A 19,912-nucleotide genomic window follows, 5' to 3' on the forward strand; every position below is an offset into this window, starting at 1 on the left:
ACACTATCACATCATCATCCATGTCAAACACAGGCTGAAAGCCTTTGTCGAATGGTGTGTGGCTGGTGCAGTGCTGGACCACTTTTTTGTAATATGTATTAATGATTTATATGTGAATAAAGAAGGCTTTTCGGTGACAAAACGTCTGAAAAGGAACCTTCCAGCTCAGCAAGCAAACTTACATCCAGGTTTTTTGGTTAATTCAGACATGACATAAACATCGGTCTGATAAAAAGCAACGAGAAAAATTTTTGATGACAGGAAGAAATAGACAGGCTGGTCGTATGGCCAGAACAGTTGCAGAGAAAACTTTCAATTTCTTGAAAATGTGAAGTAATGCATTTTAATAGGACTTGTCATACAAGGGAGTACATGATCAATGGTCAAAACCTCAGTAGTAATGGATCACCAGCACCTTGGTATGCATGTGCATAGGTCCATGATCGAAACAGAACATGTACGTAGAGTAGTTAAGAAGGCACGCAGGATACTTTATTCGACGAAGCATTGAATACAAGACGTTATGCTGGAAAGTAATAGAGAAAGGCTGGAGAGGTTGGGACTGTTTTCACTCGAGCGCAGGAGGATGAGGAGAGCAGTGGACCTTGTAGAGGTTTGTAAAATTATGAAGGGTGCAGATACAGTGAATAGCAGGTGTCTTTTCGCTGTGTTGGGGTAGATTTAACAACTAGAGGCCATATTTTTTTTAAGTTGAGAGGAGAAAGATTTTAAAAAGGACGTGAGGGTGGGTCTTTTTAAACAGTGGGTCATATGTGGAATGAACTTCCAGAGGAAGTGGTGGATGTGGGTACAGTTACAAAATTCAAGAGATTTGGATAAGTAAATGAATAACAAAGGTTTGGAGGGCTATGGGACTGGAATAGTTTGGAATCATGGTTGGTGTGGAGAGATTAGACCAAAGAGTCTGTTTCCATGCTGTGTAACTATGTAGGCGGATGGCTAGAAAAATGGTATGTCCACTTGACAAAAGAAGTGCTTTATGTGAAGAGCCAGAGGACGTGGGTAAGTTCCTTAATGAGTACTTCACATTGGAATTCACCAAAGAGAAAGAAATGGATAATGGTAAGATTGGGGTGGAGCATGTTGATATTCTCGGGTATATCGAACTTAAGTTGGTAGTGTTGGGTATAATGAAAATCATTACGCTAGATAAATCCCAAGGGCCTGTTAGGATCTCTCTCAGGACACTGAAAGAGGCAAGGGAAAATGCTACTCGAGCCTTGACAGAAATGTTTGCATCTTCTTTCACCACAGGCAAGGTCCTATAATACTAGAGAATAGCCAATGTTGTTCCTTTGTTGAAGAAGTGCAACAGGGATAATTGTGAAAGGAACATGTAAAATTGAGATGTGGATGGAGTGGGCATGGATTTTTTTTTTACCCAGGGTGAAAATGTCAAATACTAAGGGCATAGGTTTAAGGTGAGACGGGAAATTTAAAGGACGCATGAGTAGCAAGATTTTTTTGCACAGCAGGTGGTAGGTACCTGGAACGTGATTCCAGAACCGATGGTAGAAGCGGGCATGTTGGAAATGCTTTAGAAGCATACAGGCAGACAGTCGGGCAATAGGGGGATAAGGTTCCCGTGCAGGCAGATTGGATTAGTTTAGGGTGGCATCATGGAAGGTGCCAGCATGGTGGGCCAAAGGACCTTTCCTGTGATCTACTGTCCTGTGTTCTCTAGTAACTCCAGAAACCTGGCCCATGCTTACTGTGAACATAGGTCTAAAAGGCAGGTCAGTTGGAAAATTTTGCAATCTTTTATGAAATCTTTAACGATCCCTCCTGGAGTCGTGAGTCAAATTTCCAGCATGATACTGCAGTAAGTCAGTTGGAGCATTGCAGCAAATGAGGTTATTTCATCATTTTCCTGGCTTGAGTTGAAGTGGTCTTTGTTAGGATGGAGTTTAAGGTGGAAGTGTTGATGCTAATGTTGATCACTGACTCGCGGTTTTGATCCGCAGATTGACCACTCTGTGACTGGCCTGGTTGCTCAGCAGCAGTGTGTGGGTCCCTCGACACTCCTTTAGCTGATGTCGCTGTTGTCGCCCTGTCCTAATTTGACACCGTGGGAGCGGCGACCACAATCGGAGAACAGCCCATCAAAGGCTTGATTGATCCTGCTGCAGGAGCTCGGATGGCTATTGGAGAAGCTCTGACCAATCTGATGTTTGCACGTGTTACTGAACTGAGCGTGAGTGTTTAACCTCACTGGCTGTAAACATAGGTGGAAAGGGAGATTACAAGAGGGATAGGAACAGTTCAGAGATTTTGATATGAAAATGAGCAAATTGAGTTTAATGTGATATCATGTTGTTTGTTTTGAAAGGAGAATAAAAGAATCAAATATTTTTTAATCTGACAGATACTGCAGAAAGTAGTAATGTACATGGATTTGGTGGGCGGGTGGGGGGCAAGGTTAGTGAAGTTTGAGAAGATTTGTAGCTCAGGTTGAGGTTTTGGATGTAAGTTTGCTTGCTGACTTACAAATTTCCTTTTCAGACATTTTGTCATCATACCAGGTAACATAGTCAGTGAGCCTTCGATGAAGCACTTGTGTATGCCCCGCTTTCTATTTGTGTTTAGGTTTCCTTGAGTGGTTGATGCCATTTCCTGCATTAGTGATGCCATTTCCTGTTCTTTTTCTCAGAGGATGGTAGATGGGGTCGAAATCTGTGTTTGTCGATAGAGTTCTGGTTGGAATGCCATGCCTCAAGGAATTCTTATGCGTTTCTTTGTTTGGCTTGTCCCAGGATGGATGTATTGTCCCAGTCAAAGTGGTGTCCTTCCTCGTCTGTATGTAAGGATACAGTGATATTATCTACTAACAAACTAGCCACAAAAATGACATGACCCATTATCACTGGTATCCTTACATAAAGATGGGGAAGAACACCACTTTGACTGGGATAACGCATCCATCCTCGGACAAGCCAAACAGACATGCACGAGCAGCATGGCATTCCAACCGTAACTCCATCAGCAAACACTGATTCTGACCTCCTCTATCACCCTCTGACAAAAAAAATAGGAAATTACACCTCCAACGCAGGGAAACCTAAACACACAAGTTGAAAACAAGACAACACCAGCGCCTCACCAGAGGCTCACTGATGATGTTATGAGTGGTGTCAAAATGTCTGATAATGAATCTTCCAGCTCAATGAGCAAACTTTTATATCTAGGACTTGGGCGGTACTTGTGCATGGAACACAAAGTTCACACACAGAGGCAATATTCAGAAACTTTTATGGAACGTTGGCCCTTAGACTCCAAGACCTTTGAAATAAGAGTAGAGAAGTCTTCGCACAATTGTACAAAGTGCTCCTGAGGCCATATCTGGAGTACTGAGAGTAGTTTTAGCCCTCTTATTTGAAGAAATATATCATTTCATTGGAGGAGGTTAACAGAAGGTGCATTTATATATCCCTGATATGGAGGGATTGTCTTATGAGCAAAGGTTAAATAATTTGGGACTCGACTCATTGTGATTTAGAAGGATGAGAGGTGATCCCATTGCAACATATAGGATCCTGAATGGTGTTGAAAAGGTAAATATTGAGAGGAGATTTCCTCTTACAGGAGAGTCTAGTACCAGACGGGCATAGTCTCAGAATAAAGGGATGCCAATTTAAATTTGAGATAAATTTAAATTTGAGTTGAGTGTCTTTGGATCTCTTTGTCACAGAGAGCTGTAGCAAAGCCATTGTGTATATATTTAAGGCTGAGATGCATACTCTTAATCAGTCAGGGAATTGAGGTCTACAGAAAAATACAAGGAGATGGAAATGAGGAATATTAGGTGAACCATGATCCTATTGAATGGCAGAAGAGGCTAAAAAAAAACAACTTCAGTTGCTATTTCTTGTGGTCTTCTCATCTAGCCCCCGGCCCCTTGGATGAGAGTATTCCCCATCTCTGCCACGATTATCCTACCAGCTGGTTCTGTCTGTGGTGCTCTTTATTTGCTTGGTGCTGGGTTTGATGTTTTTTATCCTCACTGTGCCAGGATGTAAAATGTAGCGCTAACTGGATGTGGCCTGCCAAGTTGCCAGGTGAGGGGGCTGCCCTGTATGATACCTGCAAGGCAATGTGTCTCACCTTGTCTGAACTCAGCGTTGCAGTTGATGGTGGGAAGGACTCTCTGAGCATGGCCACACGTGTTGGGGAAGAGACAGTGAAGGCCCCAGGTGAGGGAATAAAATGGGCCTTGGATCCATCACGTCAGTGCCAACCCTTTGGGCATTTGTAAGTCCTTCAGACTCTCACTTTGACTCTGAATCCTTCTTCAGTTTTGATTCTGTATGTTTTCTCTTCATCTGTCCTGACATTCCTTATGAGTCCCACAATTTTTAAGAGTCCTTGCTGTACTGTTTCTCCAACTGATGCTCATTTCTGCAGGTTTCAGGGTCCCTTGTGATCTCGGTTTACGCTGTGTGTCCTGATATCACCTGCACTGTGACCCTCGACTTGAAAAATCCCCACGAACAGGGTATGGATGACACTATGAGGGGAAATAATGCACCTGGGATTGCGAGGGTGGTCAGGTTCCTGCGATGTGACTACAAGTGGCAAGGATCAAGGTAACAAAGAAGTAGTAAATAGGGAGGTTAGAATTAGGGATCCAGACCTGCATGGGTTTGAGGGGGTGGGGTTGGGTTGGGTTGTGGTCCTGGAACAGGATATGTTTGTGGTGAGGGATGAGAGTACTGGGAGATAGGGTTGGGCCTCAGTGTGAGAATATGGGGGTGTTATTGGTACAGTCCTGAGCTGTGAGCACAGGGATGTGTTGTGAGACTTGGAAAGAGAGTTAGGCTCTGTGCAGCTGGCAACTGTTAGACTAGAAGATGAACGTGGGGGCAATGGTGGGGGCCGTGGAATTTGGGTATGGTAGGCAGACGATCAGAGTTCTGCTGGGAACAGAGTTTACAGTCCCGGGTTGGGAGTACAGGATGTGGTTCGCGGGAAACATGGTGTACGAGTGCCAGAGCTGGGCACAAAGGTGAGATTTCTGAGGTGCAGGTACTGGGGTATGGGTGGGTGTTGTGGAATGAGAGCAAGAGTCGGCGTTTCAGGATGTAGGTACAAGGAGCAAGGGTATAATCGTATGGCAAGGAGGTGGAGGATGAGGCATGTAACAAGCCAGTGTGTCTGCTCTGGTATACCGGGTCTCACATGGAGATTTGTGCTCAGTGTCTGGAGGCTGCGTGTGCAGGGAGGATGCCTGAGCATGGTACGGGTGAAAGCAGAAAGGAGTCTAGTCTGACCTTTGCTGTTAGCGTAGTCGCACACTTTGTCCTTGTTTCAGGGCAGCTCCTATGTGTCCCAGTCACTCCCGGTCAGTACAGGATGGAAGGAGGTGCATTGGCTCATTGTTACTCGCAGCTTGGAAATGTGTGTCCTGACATGGACAGCCCACAGCAGCTGATCTCCTGCTTCAGGGTCACCCAGCAGCTCCTGGAGGGTGAGTTTTGGAAACTACAATTTGCATTTAGCTTTTGATGTGCTTGCACTGCGCAGTTTCTCATAGCGTCTCTTCCCCCACACCCCTCCCAGAGCGAATGCTGAGTGCAGGTCATGACGTCAGTGACGGGGGACTGCTCACGTGTTTGCTCGAGATGGCCATTGCTGGAAACTGTGATATGGAGCTTGACATTCCAAACAGCGATGCCAGCGGTGAGTGACGCTCCCCTCATGATCCAAGTGGCGGCATAAACCTTTGTCCCCCATTTTCCACTTGCAATCTTCTTGAATCCTCGGTCATGTGTTCCATTACCTGCAGGTCTGACGACTGCATTTCTGGTTGGTCCTCACATTCTAACCTCCATCTGATGACATTCAAACCCCTGCTGTCTAAATCGTGGCAAACTCCATTCTCCTGTCACTCCTTTCCTTACTGCCCCTATGTTGCTTCCTAACCAAGCAATATCTTGGCTTAAAAACTATCATCTGTGTTTTTAAATCCCTCTGTAGTCTGACTCCTCCCCATCTCTGGCCTCCAGCCTTCAACACACACCCAAATATCTCGTATATCCCTGATTTTAATTGCTCCACTGTAAGTGGTCCCACTTTCAATAACTTACACACCAATCCCTAGAATTCTCTCCCCACATCTCGTGGCATCTTGACTTCAGTTTCTTCTTTGAAGATAGTCATCAAACCTACCTCTTTAACCGACAATTTGGTCATTTGGCTGATCATCTGCTTATTGTCTTACTTAGTTTTAGTGTTTGTGCGAAACACCTTGGATCATATTCATTATGTTAAAGGTGCCATATAATTGCTCAATTGTCAAAAATTCCTGGAGCATGGCACTCAATTGCTTTTCCAACGCATCCCCAGATTGTGAGGTAAGTCATTCTTATCTTATGCCATGTTAGCTTTTAGCCTGGTTACTGGGGCGTGCCATCAAGCTTGGTTCCTGGGATATTGCTGCCCAAAGCCTCGGGACCTGGCGACCAGCTGGCTGACCATCAGAACCCGGGAGACCAGCTCAGTATAATGCTCAACTTCTGGAAACGATTGATAGTGATATGGCTGCATTCTCCTTGTGACAGCAGCAGAAGCTGGAACAACTCGTGTGGTTTCTCCAGTGCAGCGGTCCCACTGTCCCAACAGCTGCCGTTCCTCCAACCAGAGACTTCATCTCTTGATCTTATGAGCAACAGCAGCAGGAGAAAAGGAACTTGTGCTTGGAGGAACAATAGACAATAGGTGCAGGAGTAGGCCATTCTGCCCTTTGAGCCAGCACGACCATTCATTATGATCATGGCTGATCATCCTCAATCAGTATCCTGTTCCTGCCTTATCCCCATAACCCTTTTTTCCATCATTCTTAAGAGCTCTATCCAACCTCTTCCTTGAAAGTATCCAGAGACTTGGCCTCCACAGCCTTCTGGGGCAGAGCGTTCCATACACCCACCACTTTCTGGGTGAAGAGGTTTCTCCTCAACTCTGTTCTAAGTGGCCTACCCCTTATTTTTAAACTGTGTCCTCTGGTTCAGGACTCTCCCATCAGCGGAAACATGCTTCCTGCCTCCAGAGTGTCCAATCCTTTAATAATCTTATACGTCTCAATCAGATCCCCACTCATCCTTCTAAACTTAAGCGTAAGATCGTCCCACCATTCCGGGAATTGACCTCGTGAACATACGCTGCATTCCCTCAATGACCAGAATGTCGGTCTTCAAATTTGGAGACAAAAACTGCGCACAGTATTCCAGATGCGGTCTCACCAGTGCGCCGTGCAGCTGCAGAAGAACATCCTTGCTTCTTTACTCAATTCCTCTTGTTATGAAGGCCAGCATCCTATTAGCTTTCTTCACAGCCTGCTGTGCCTGCATGCTCGCTTTCATTGGTCGTTGTACTGCTCCTTTACCTCCCTTGATTCTATTTAAGTAGTAATCTACCTTCCTGTTCTTGCCACCAAAGTGGATAACCATATATCTTTCCACATTAAACTGCATCTGCCATGCATCCGTCCACTCACCTAGCCTGTCCAGGTCACCCTGTATTCTCCTAACATTCTCCTCACATTTCACCCTACCACCCAGCTTTGTATCATCAGCAAATCTGCTAATATTACTTTTAATTCCTTCATCTATATCAATAACGTACATGGTAAAAAGCTGCGGTCCCAACACTGATCCCACCACTGGTCACCGCCTACCATTTCAAAAGGGAGCTGTTTATCACTATTGTTTCCTCTCAGATAACCAATTTTCAATCCAAGACAGTATTTTGCCCCTCATACCATGTTGCCCTAATTTTGCTCACGAACCTATGTGCTTTCTGACCGTTCAGGTATACTACATCCACTCGATCTCCCTTGTCCATCTTCAGAGTTACATCCTCAAAAAATTCCAGAAGATTAGTCAAGCATGATTTCCCCTTCTTGAATCCACACTGACTCTGACCTATCCTGTTACTACTATCCAGATGTGTCGTAATTTCGTCCTGTACAATTGACTCCAGCATCTTTCCCACCACTGAGGTCAGACTAACTGGTCGATAATTCCCTGCTTTCTCTCTCCCACCTTTCTTAAAAAGTGGGACAACATTCGCCACCCTCTAATCAGTAGGAACTGATCCTGAATCTATAGAACATTGGAAAATGTTCATCAATACATCCACGATTTCTAGAACCACCTCCTTCAGTACCCTGGGATGTAGACCATCAGGCCCTGGGGACTTATCAGCCTTCAGACCTAAGTCTCTCCAACACCATTTCCAGCCTAATATAAATTCCCTTCAGTTCAGGTCTTTCAGCCACTATTACATCTGGGAGATAGTTCGTGTCTTCCCCAGTGATGGCAGATCTAAAGTACCAATTCAACTTGTCAGCTATTTCTTTGTTCCCCGTAATAAATTCACGCGTTTCTGTCTTCAAGGGCCAAATTTTAGTCTTAACCATTTTTTTTCTTTTCACATACCTGAAAAAGCCTTTACTATCTTCCTCTATATTTTTGGCCAGTTTACTTTCATACCTTATTTTTTCTTTGCGTATTTCCTTTTTAGTCATCCTCTGTTGTTCTTTAAAAGCTTCCCAGTCCTCCGATTTTCCACTCATCTTAGCTATGTTATACCTTTTCCCTTCTATCTTTATATGGTCCTTAACTTCCTCTTCAGCTACGGCCACCCCTGCCTTTCCTAAGGATCTTTCTTCCTTTTTGGAATGAACTGATCCTACATCTTCTGCGTTGTACCCAGAAATACCTGCCATTGTTGTTCCACTGTCATCCCTGCTAGGGTATTGCACCATTGAACTCTGGCCAGCTCCTCCCTCATAGCTCCATAGTTCCCCTTATTCAACTAAAGTATTGTCACTTCCGATTCTACCCTCTCCCTTTCAAACTGCAGATTAAAGCTAATTGTATTGTGGTCACTACCTCCTTATAGCTCCTGCACTTCGATGTCCCTGATCAAATCCGGTTCGTTGCACAGCACCAGATCCAGAATTGCTTTCTCCCTGGTAGGCTCCAGCACAAGCTTTTCTAAGAATCCATCTCAGAGGCACTCCACAAACTCCCTTTCTTGGGGCATAGTACCATCCTGATTCTCCCAGTCTACCTGCATGTTGAAATCCCACATAACAACTGTAGTAATATCTTTGTGACAGGCCAATTTCAGCTCCTTGTTCAACTTACACACTACATCCATACTACTGTTTGGGGGGCCTGTAGATAACTCCCATGAGGGTCATTCTACCCTTAGAATTTCTCAGCTCTATCCACACTGACTGTACATCCCCTGATTCTAGGTCCCCCTGCGCAAGGGACTGAATATCATTCCTTACCAACAGGGCCACCCCACCCCCTCTGCCAGTCAGTGTTTCCTTTACCAGAAGAGAGTAGAAGGGAGAAGACGATGAGGAAGGCAGACATGAGACATGTGCAAGAGACCCCGGGGAAAGTATCTGTCAGGAAAAGGTGGAATCTCTTGGAAACGGTAGAGACAGACGTCACTGCCAGTCAGAGAGGCGATCAAGTCTGCCAATCAGAAATTGGCGTGGAGGCAGATCCGAGGAGTCAGACATCAGACAGAGCCGTGGTAATAGGGGACTCCATAGTGAGGGGGACTGAATGGGGTTCTGCGGCAACAGGCGGGATTTCAGGATGGTCTGTTTCCCAGCCCCTGTCCACTTGAAGCCAAATCTCAGCTATCCCAACAACATCATAGCTGCCAATTTCTAAATGAGCCTCAAGCTCATCCACCTCATTTCTAATGTTTGTGCATTCATATGTAATATTTTTAAATTTGTTACTCCCCTCACCCTTCCATCAATCCCTTCGTCACCTGACCTTATGGCATGATCCTTTTTCGAGATTTCCGCTCCATTGATTTTGTTGTCTTTCTTGACTTCTCTTGTTCTAACTTTCCCTTTAACATCCTTCTTAAACTTCCAGTTTGCACCCCCCCCCCCCGGCTATTTACTTCAAACACAGCCGTGTTGCAGTGGCAAACCATTCTGCCAGAATGCTGGTCCCTCACCTATTAAGGTGCAACCGTTCCTCTTGTATAATTTATCCTTACTGCTTAACATACCCCCAGTGATCCAAGAATTTACATCCTTGCTTCCTGCACCAGTTCCCCAGCCACGCATTCAAGTCCATTACCTCCCTGTTCCTCTCCATCCTGAGGAACTGGAAGTAAACCAGAGATAGCCACCCTGGATGTCCTGTTTTTCAGCCTTATTCAGAGTTCTCCGAAGCCCCGCTGTAGAATGTCCCTCCTCCTCTTCCCAACGTCATTTGTGCCGACATGCACTACCACGTCTGGCTCTTCACCTTCGCCCTTGAGGATTTCCTGCACTTTGTCTGCGATGTCCTTAATCCTGGCACCAGGAAGGCAACCCACCATCCTCAAATCCTCCTGTTGCCGCAGAACCCCCTTTCAGTCCCCCTCACTATGGAGTCCCCTATTACCACGGCTCTGTGAGATGTCTGACTCCTCACCTCTGCTTCCACACCAGTTTCTGATTGACAGACCTGATGCCTCTCTGACTGGCAGTGACGTCTGTCTCTACAGTTTCCAAGAGATTCAACCTGTTCCTGACAGGTACATCCCCCGGGATCTCTTGCGCTTGTCTTATCTCTGCCTTCATCTCCCTTCTACTCTTTTCTGGTATGCTTCGTGTAATAACTTCGCTGAAGGTCCTGTCCAGAAAGATCTCGTTCTCTTGGATGTGCCTGAGGTCATCTAGTTCTTTCTTCAGTGCTGCAATATGCTCTGTCAGAAGCTGTGGTGAGCAACAGAATCTCCAGTTGGAGGAACAGCTCCTCGTGGTTTCTGTCTCTCACTTGGGTGCCAGCATCTTGACATCTGATTGATCAGCCACAGAATTGAATTTGTGGGAGATTTGGGGTTTTTGAGCGTTTGGTCACTCACTGCCCTGTTTTCATCTGCCTTCGAGACATCTGTCCATTGCTTGTTTTCTGCCCCACAGAATCCAGTATTCAAGTCACAAAGTCTCCATTCATCTCCCCTGACTTGGCAGTTCAATGGTTAACACTGTTGCCTCACCGTATCAAGGACCTGGATTCAACTCCAGCCTTGGTTGACTGTGCAGAGTTTGCACGCACTTTGCCTGTTATGACACAGGGTAAAACCTTCTAATTTAAACCAGACACACACAAAAGCTCACCTTGCCTTGTAATCTGTAAAAGTATGAGTGACAGTTTCCAAATTCCACTATTTAAGGAAATATTAATTTATTCTTTAACTCCAAAGAAAACATTAAATAAGAAGTATCTACACTGGAAACCTCCTTAGTCTTAATAATTTACCTATCTCCCACTCTATAACAATATACTGATCTGATAAAGCCCCATTAAATTGACAGCAAATACATTTTGGAAACCATTTGCCGTCTTCGGACGTCGAACTTCCTCTGTCTGTTGATTTCCTCTGGATCATCTTTGTTTGATATGAAAAGATACCTTTCAGAGAGCGGATCTGCAGACAGTTTGTATGGCAGTAGGTGCTCTTGGTCTCCCTCTGGCTATCTGTTCAAAATGCCCGATTCTTATACCCCAAAATAATGGATCATCTCATTGATGTTGTCAAAATAGTAAAATTCAAATTCGATTGGGTTTTGGTATCTTGGGGCATAATTTAAACTGTAGCGTGTTGTGCTGGATAAGTACAGCAGTTCAGGCAGCATCGATTCTGCCTAACCTGCTGTGTTTTCCCAGCACCACACTCTCGACTCTGATCTTCAGCATCTGCAGTCCTCACTTTCTCCGCGCATAATTTAAAGTGGCTAAATCTGAATTGTTGGGGAAACCTAGCAACCAAACTCAGGTAGTTGTTTCACAGTCAACTGTTACTTTCAATTTTCCAGTACTCTCTGTGTCTGCTAGGTACTTACCAGCATTCATTCTCTTAAAAGTACAGTACAAAGTTGTGCACGTTAGGTGAGTTAGCTATGGTAAATGTTGAGTACTGGGACAGGTTAGGAGATGGTTGGACAGCTTTTGGAAGATCAGTGCAAACTTGATGGGCCAAATGGTTTGTATGTGCACTGCAGGGACTCTAGGATCCTGTGAAACTCACCATATCAGCACTGACTCTCTATTCTTCTTTTTCCACAATGATTGAGGTGCTGTTTGCCGAGGAACTGGGTTTGGTGCTGGAGGTATCGCAGGCGGCTGTGGACCAAGTGAGTGCTAGGTATAGAACTGCTGGCCTTCAGTGCTAGAGAATTGGGTCAACCACTGAGCAAGGCTCTCAGAGCAAGGTGAGTAACCATTTCTCAGGGATCTCAATGTGCAGGGTGACCATTTCTCTGGGAATTTACAGCCATCCCAAAGTACACTTCTGATTAAGACAGCTCTGACCATCCACATGTTTGCTGAACTCCAGATTTCCTCTCCATTCCAGCCCCCTGATGTGAAAGTCAGGTGTGAAAGGAGAGCACATAAGTGTCCCATCTTCTATTTAGGAGGGGAGAGAAACAGAAAGTAGGGACCTACTGGCCACGGAATTTAACGTGTGTCAAATGGAAATGCCGGAATCTCTTATTGAGGGAGTTGTAGCAGTGCACTTAAAATCAGACATAGTCACCATGGTTTTTTGAAAGGTAAATTCTGTTTGACAATTTTAAGTTCTTTGAGAAAGTAATACACCATATTAAGATCAGAAGACGTAAGTGTGGAAGTAAGGCCATTCGGCCCATCGAGTCCACTCCGCCATTTAATCATTGCTGATGAACCTTTCAACTCTATTTACCTGCTCTCTCCCCGTAGCCCTTAATTCCTTGTGAGATTAACAATTTATCAATGTCTGCCTTGAAGATAGTTAATAAAAAATTCCACCTGCCCACCACTCTCTGGCTGAAGAAATGTCGTCTCATTTCCATTCTAAATTGAACCCCTCTAACTCAAAGGCTGTGCCCACATGCTCTGAGTCTTCCCACCTAATGGAAACAATTTCCCAGCGTTCACCCCTTCTAAGCCATACATTATCATCTAAGTTTCTATTAGATCTCCCCTCACCTTTCTATACTGAAATGAATACAATCCCAGGAACCTCAACTATTTATCATATGTTAGGCTTACCATTCTAGGGATCATCCATGTGAATCTCTGCTGGACGCATCTCCAGTGCCAGTATGTCCTTCCTGAGGTATTAGAAGGTGTTGAAAATTGGACAATATTCCAAATGGGGCCTAACTAGAGCTTTATAAAGTTTCAGAAGCGCATTGCCGCTTTTATATTCCAAATCTCTTGAGATAAACATATATTTGCTTTCATAATCATGGACTCAACCTGCAAGTTAACCTTTAGAGAATCCTGGACTAACACTTCCAGATCTCTTTGTACTTCAGCTTGATGAATTTTCTCACCGTTTAGAAAATAGTCCATGCTTGTATTCGTTTTCCTAAAGTGCAAGACCTTTCATTTACTCGCATTGAATTTCATCAGCCATTTCCTGGACCACACTCCTAATCTGTCTAAATCTTTCTGTAGCCTCCCCAACTCCTCAGTAGTATCTGCCAGTTCACCTAACTTCATAACATCGGCAAACTTCACCAGTATGTCCCCAGCCTCATCATCCAGATCACTAATGTAGAAAATGAACAGCTGCGGCCCCAACACTGAACCCTGCGGGACAGCACTTGTCACTAACTGCTATTCCGAAAAAGAACTTTTTTATCCCAACTCTCTGCCTTCTGCCAGGAGCCAATCCTCAATGCATGCCAGTAGCTCACCTCAAATATCATAGGTCCTCACCTTATTCAGCAGCCTGCCATGAGGCACCTTTGCAAGTCGAGGTAGATTACATCCACTGGAATTCTGACAGATTTGTCAGGCACGACCTCCCCTTCCTAAATCCAGGCTGACTTGGTCTAATCCGACCCTTCACTTCCAAGATTTTAGAAATCGCATCCTTAACGATGGATTCTAGAATTTTACCAACAACCAAAGTTAGGCTAATTGGCCGATTTTTAATTTTTAATATTTTGTCTTGATCCTTTCTTGAACAAGGGGGTTACAAGTGATTTTCCAATCATCTGCGTTTTCCCTTACTCTAATGATTTTTGTAAGATCACAACCAACGCCTCTGCTATTTCCTCAGCCACCTCCCTCAGAACGCTAAGGTCTCATCCATCGGGCCAATGGGGATTTCTCAGTTTTTAGAAAGCTTTTAGCTTTTCTCGTACTTTCTCTTTTGTCATGACTACCATAGTCAACTCTTCTTAATTGTTGGGATATTGCTCATGTCTTCCACTGTGAAGACTGACGCAAAGTACGTATTGAGTTCTTCAGCTATTTCTTTATCTCCCAGCACAAGCCTTCCTGCATCAATTTGGAGCGGCCCAATGTCTACTTTTGCCTGTCATTTGTTTCTTGCATATGGAAAGAAGCTTTTACTAACACTTCTAAGATTGCTGGCTAGCCTCCCTTCATATTTGATCCTCTCCTACTTTATTTCTCTCTTTGTTATTCTCTGTTTTGTTTTTGTGGCCTTCCCAGTCTTTTGATTTCCCAGTGCTCTTGGCCACTTTATAGGCTCTGTTCTTTCCTTTGATAAGTTCCCTGACTTCCTTTGTCAGCCATGACTGTCTAATTCTCCCCTTCCTGGATAATTTATCTTCTCTTTAGGGTGAACCTCTGCACCATGTTCTCGATTTGCACCTAGAAACTCCTGCTATTGTTGCTTTACTGTCTTCCCTGCTAGGCTCTGCTTCCTGGCAATTTTCGTCAGTTCCACTCTTATGCCCCTGTAATAAACTTTATTTAGCTGTAATGCCATTACGTCCAATTTTGCCTTTTCTCTCTCGAAATGCAGACTGAATTCTCCCATATTATGATTGCTGCCTCCAAAGTGTTCCCTTACTTTAAGATTTTTTATAAAATCTGGCTCATTACATAGCACTAAGTACGGAATAGCCTGCCCCCTTGTGGGCTCCATCATGTTCCAGAAAGCCATCATGTAAGCATTCCATGAATCCCTCTTCTTTGGATCCACTGGTACATTCCTGATGAAGGACTGTGGTCCGAAACGTCGATTCTCCTGCTCCTCGGATGCTGCCTGACCTGCTGTATGTTTCCAGCAACATATTCAAGACAGCAGCTCATTATCTTCTCCAAGGCCATAACAGATGGTCAATAAATGCCTGCCTATGCAGCAACCCCCACACTCTGGGAGTGAATTTTGGAAAAAAAGCCCTCTCCAAGCCTGAAACCTCCTTCCCTTCTCCAGTACCAAACCAGAAATGGCAACCAACTCAAATTCTGCCCAGCTAAATCTGAATCCATCTCCTTCTGAGCCACAATAAATCTCCTTGTCAAACAACAAATAAATTTTACAATAGACACTGCAAACCTCCAACCTGGAACAAACAGACGTGGCTTCAAGTGGACAGGGCCTGGGAAATGAATATTCAAGTTTACATGTGCTGTCGTAAGGACAGACTGACGGGCAGAGGGGGTTGGGTGGCCTTGTTGGTAAGGGAGGATATTCAGTCTCTTGCGCGGGGGGATCTAGAGTCAGGGGATGTACAGTCAGTGTGGATAGAGCTGCGAAATACTAAGGGTAAAAAGGCCCCCAAACAGTAGTCTGGATGTCGGATGTAAGTTGAATCAGGAGTTGAAATTGGCCTGTGGTAAAGATGTTACTACAGGTGTTATGGGGGATTTTAACATACAGGTAGACTGGGAGAATCAGGATGGTATTGGACCTCAAGAAAGAGACTTTGTGGAGTGCCTCAGAGATGGATTCTTAGATCAGCTGGTGCTGGAGCCGACCAGGGAGAAGGCAATTCTGGATCTGATATTGTGTAACGAACCAGAATTGGTCAGAGACCTCGAAGTGAAGTAGTGACCACAATACAATAAGCTTCAATCTGCAATTTGAGAGGGAGAGGGTACAGTCAGAAGTGACATTACTTCTGTTGAATAAAGGGAAATATGGAGCTATGAGGGAGGAGCTGGCCAAAGTTCAATGGTGCAATACCTTAGCAGGGATGACTGTGGAGGAACAATGGCGGATATTTCTGTGTATAATGCAGATGTTGCACGATCAGTTCATTCCTAAAAGGAAGCAAGATCCCAGGAGGAGGCATGGGCGGCCGTGGCTGACGAGGGAAGTTAAGAAACATATAAAGTTAAAAGAGAAGAAGTATAACATCGCAAGGATAAGTGGAAAAACAGAGGACCGGGAAGCTTTTAAAGAACAACAGAGGATTACTAAGAAGGAAATACGCAGAGGAAAAATGAGGTACGAAGGTAAACTGGCCAATAATACAAAGGAGGATAGTAAAAGCTTTTTCAAGTATGTGCAAGGCAAAAAAATGGTTCGGACTAGAATTGGGCCCTTGAAGACAGAAAACAGGGTAATATATTATAGGGAACAAAGAACTGGCAGAAGAAATAAATGGGTACTTCAGACCTGTATTCACTAGGGAAGACACAAGCAATATCCCTGAGGTAACAGTGGCTGAAGGACCTGAACTGAAGGGTACTTATATTTGCCAGAATTTTGTGTTGGAGAGACTGTTAGGTCTGAAGGTTAATAGGTCTCCGGGGCCTGATGGTCTACATCCCAGGGAACTGAAGGAGGTGGCTTGGGAAATTGTGGATGCATTGGTGATTATTTTCCAGTTTTCGATAGATTCGGGATCAGTTCCTGAGGATTGGAGGGTGGCTAATGTTATACCACTTTTTAAGAAAGGTGGCAGAGAGAAAGCAAGAAATTATAGACCAGTTAGTCTGACCTCAGTGGTGGGAAAGATGCTGGAGTCTATTATAAAGGATGACATTACGGCTCATCTGGATAGTAGTAACAGGATAGGACAGAGTCAACATGGATTTATGAAGGGGAAATCGTGCTTGACTAATCTTCCTGAATTTTTTGAGGATGCAACTCTGAAGATGGACGAGAGAGATCCAGTAGATGTAGTGTACCTGGACTTCCAGAAAGCTTTTGATATAGTCCCACATAGGAGGTTAGTGAGCAAACTTAGGACGCATGGTATTGGGGGCAAAGTACTAGATTGGATTGAAATTGGTTGGCTGATAGGAAACAAAGGGTAGTGATAAACGGCTCCATTTCGGAATGGCAGGCAGTGATCAGTGGGGTACCGCAGGGATCCATGTTGAGACCGCAGCTTTTTACAATATATGTCAATGATATAGAAGATGGTATCAGCAATAACATTAGCAAATTTGCTGATGATACAAAGCTGGGTGGCAGGGTGAAATGTGATGAGGATGTTAGGAAATTACAGCGTGACCTGGACAAGTTAGGTGAGTGGGCAGATGCAGTTTAATGTGAATAAATGTATGGTTATCCACTTTGGTGGCAAGAACAGGAAGGCAGATTAATACCTCAATGGAATTAATTTAGGTAAAGGGGTAGTACAGAGAGATCTGGGTGTTCTTGTACACCAGTCAATGAAGGCAAGCATGCAGGTACAGCAGGTAGTGAAGAAGGCTAATAGCATGCTGGCCTTCATAACTAGAGGAATTGAGTATAGAAGCAAAGAGGTGCTTTTGCAGCTGTACAGGGCCCTGGTGAGACCACACCAGGAGTACTGTGTGCAGTTCTGGTCTCCAAATTTGAGGAAGCACATTCTGGCTATTGAGGGAGTGCAGCGTAGGTTCAAGAGGTCAATTTCTGGAATGGAGGGATTACCTTACACTGAAAGACTGAAGCGACTGGACTTGTATACCCTTGAGTTTAGAAGACTGGGAGGGGATCTGATTGAGACATATAAGATTATGAAAGGATTGGACACTCTGCCAGCAGGAAACATGTTTCCGCTGATGGGTGAGTGCCGAACCAGAGGACACAGCTTAAACATACGGGATAGACCATTTAGAACAGAGATGAGGAGAAACTTCTTCACCCAGAGAGTGGTGGCTGTGTGGAATGCTCTGCCCCAGAGGGCAGTGGAGGCCCAGTCTCTGGATTCATTTAAGAAAGAGTTGGATAGAGCTCTCAAAGATATTGGAATCAAGGGTTATGGAGATAAGGCAGGAAGCGGATACTGATTACGAATGATCAGCCATGATCACATTGTATGGTGGTGCAGGCTCGAAGGGCTGAATGGACTACTCCAGCACCTATTGTCTATTGTCTAAACCCGCCCTATCCCCAGTGGCAACTGCATATTCCATCTCAGACCCTCCTGATTCTTTGGTAACTCCACCTTACCTTATTAGTTAGATATCTCTTGCTCGCCACAGACGGCAGGCGTAGTGCACGGCTCAGAGCATCCCTCACAGTAAGGTTGTCAGGAAGGATCAGGGGTTTAAGGTCAGGCTTCGTCCAATTCCGTATGAACTCCTGCAGAAAGAAAGACATGCAGAGTGAAGGGAGATGCAAGAAAACATCAATATTTGATGTGACATATGCTTCATCAGTATGAGATCGAGGGCTGTGGAGTGAAGCAAAAGAAACAATAGAGTACAGGAACAGGTCCTTCAGCCCACCAAGACAGTGCCAATACAGGATACCTTTTTAAACTGAAAACCTTTCACCTCAACATAATCCATATCATATCCCTCTGCATGAAGAGGCACAGAATATCTATCAAGATGCCTCTTAAACATTGTTATTCTGTTTTTACCACCTCCTTTTGCCACCTCCATTCCAGACATTTACCACTCTCTACACAAAGCGTGCCCCTCAACTCCTTTATACTTCCCCCCTGCCACTTTTACCATCAACTTATGCCACATTTGTACCCCGAAAATAGAATCCGACTGTCCATTCCTCTCAATTTTTGTAAACCTCTATCAGGCGCCCTCGGTCTCTGATGTTCACGTTAAAACAAACCAAGTTTATCCAATTTCTCCTGCTGAAAATGTGTTGCTGGAAAAGCGCAGCATCCAAGGAGCAGGAGAATCGACGTTTTGGGCAGAAGCCCTATCCAATTTCTCCTCCTAGCTAATAACTTCCAAAGCAGGCTGATACCTGTTAAACCTTTCATTTGGAAGCATTCACATCCCTCTGGGTTTTTGGACGGCCAAATTATATAGATGTAACATGACTTGCCAATTTTTATACTTTATGTCCCAACTGATAATGGCAAGAATGCCATTTACCTTTACACTACGTCATCCACTTGTATTGCCTGCCACCTTCAGGACACTGCAGATCTGTATGTCTGGATCCCTCTGTATGTTAATGCTTCTAAGGGTTCTGACATATACTGCATATTTCTCTGCTGCATTAGACCTTCTGAAATGCATCACCTCTAATTTATCCAGATTAAATCTTCCCAATGTCAAGTAATGATGTAGGTGTACCGTGCAAATTGCTCAGTATCGCAATTCTAAGGGCAAGATATGGAAATTCCAGGTTGTGATGATAGAATGATCTCTTTCTTCAATTCTTGGATGAAAATATGGCACATCCATCAGCAAAACTACACTCTCGACAGGAATAGATTTTTAAAATAAATGTCTGTGAGAAGCATTTTTAGCTGCAGCTCCTCTCAGACCACATAGATCGGTTAGAGCAGCAGTTGGAAGCACTGAGGAGCATACAGGAAGCAGACAGTGTGATAGAAAGCAGTTTCAGGGAGGTAGTGACAGCACAGGTTCAGTCAGTAAATGGGCGATCGAATGGAGAGGCAGACAGTTGTTCTGCAGCAGGGAGGGAGGGGGTGGAGGAGGAGGACGAAGAGGAGAACAACGCCTCAAGGCAAAATAGCAGCAGCAGCCAGGTCTTTGGCACCACGACTGCAAACCTGCCTTACAGCAGAGCCAAAAGATTGATGAATAAAAATGCATTTATTTCAATGGAAGAGTCCCAGCAGATTGTATTCAGGGCATGGATGGACGGGGAGATTATAATTGTTACATGGCTGAGGAAGGTGTAGGACTGGCAGCTCCATGTTCCACAGATGTGATAGGAAGGATAGAATTGGAGGCAGTCG

At 44.5% G+C, this 19,912-nt stretch overlaps 1 pseudogene; it reads left to right on the forward strand.

Moving 5' to 3' along the window:
* Positions 1-19,912, forward strand: part of LOC132824524 (phosphoribosylformylglycinamidine synthase-like) — a 125,643-nt pseudogene that overhangs the window by 31,969 nt on the left and 73,762 nt on the right.

This window comes from Hemiscyllium ocellatum, chromosome 18, assembly GCF_020745735.1.
Source record: "Hemiscyllium ocellatum isolate sHemOce1 chromosome 18, sHemOce1.pat.X.cur, whole genome shotgun sequence".
NCBI classification, from domain to species: domain Eukaryota; kingdom Metazoa; phylum Chordata; class Chondrichthyes; order Orectolobiformes; family Hemiscylliidae; genus Hemiscyllium; species Hemiscyllium ocellatum.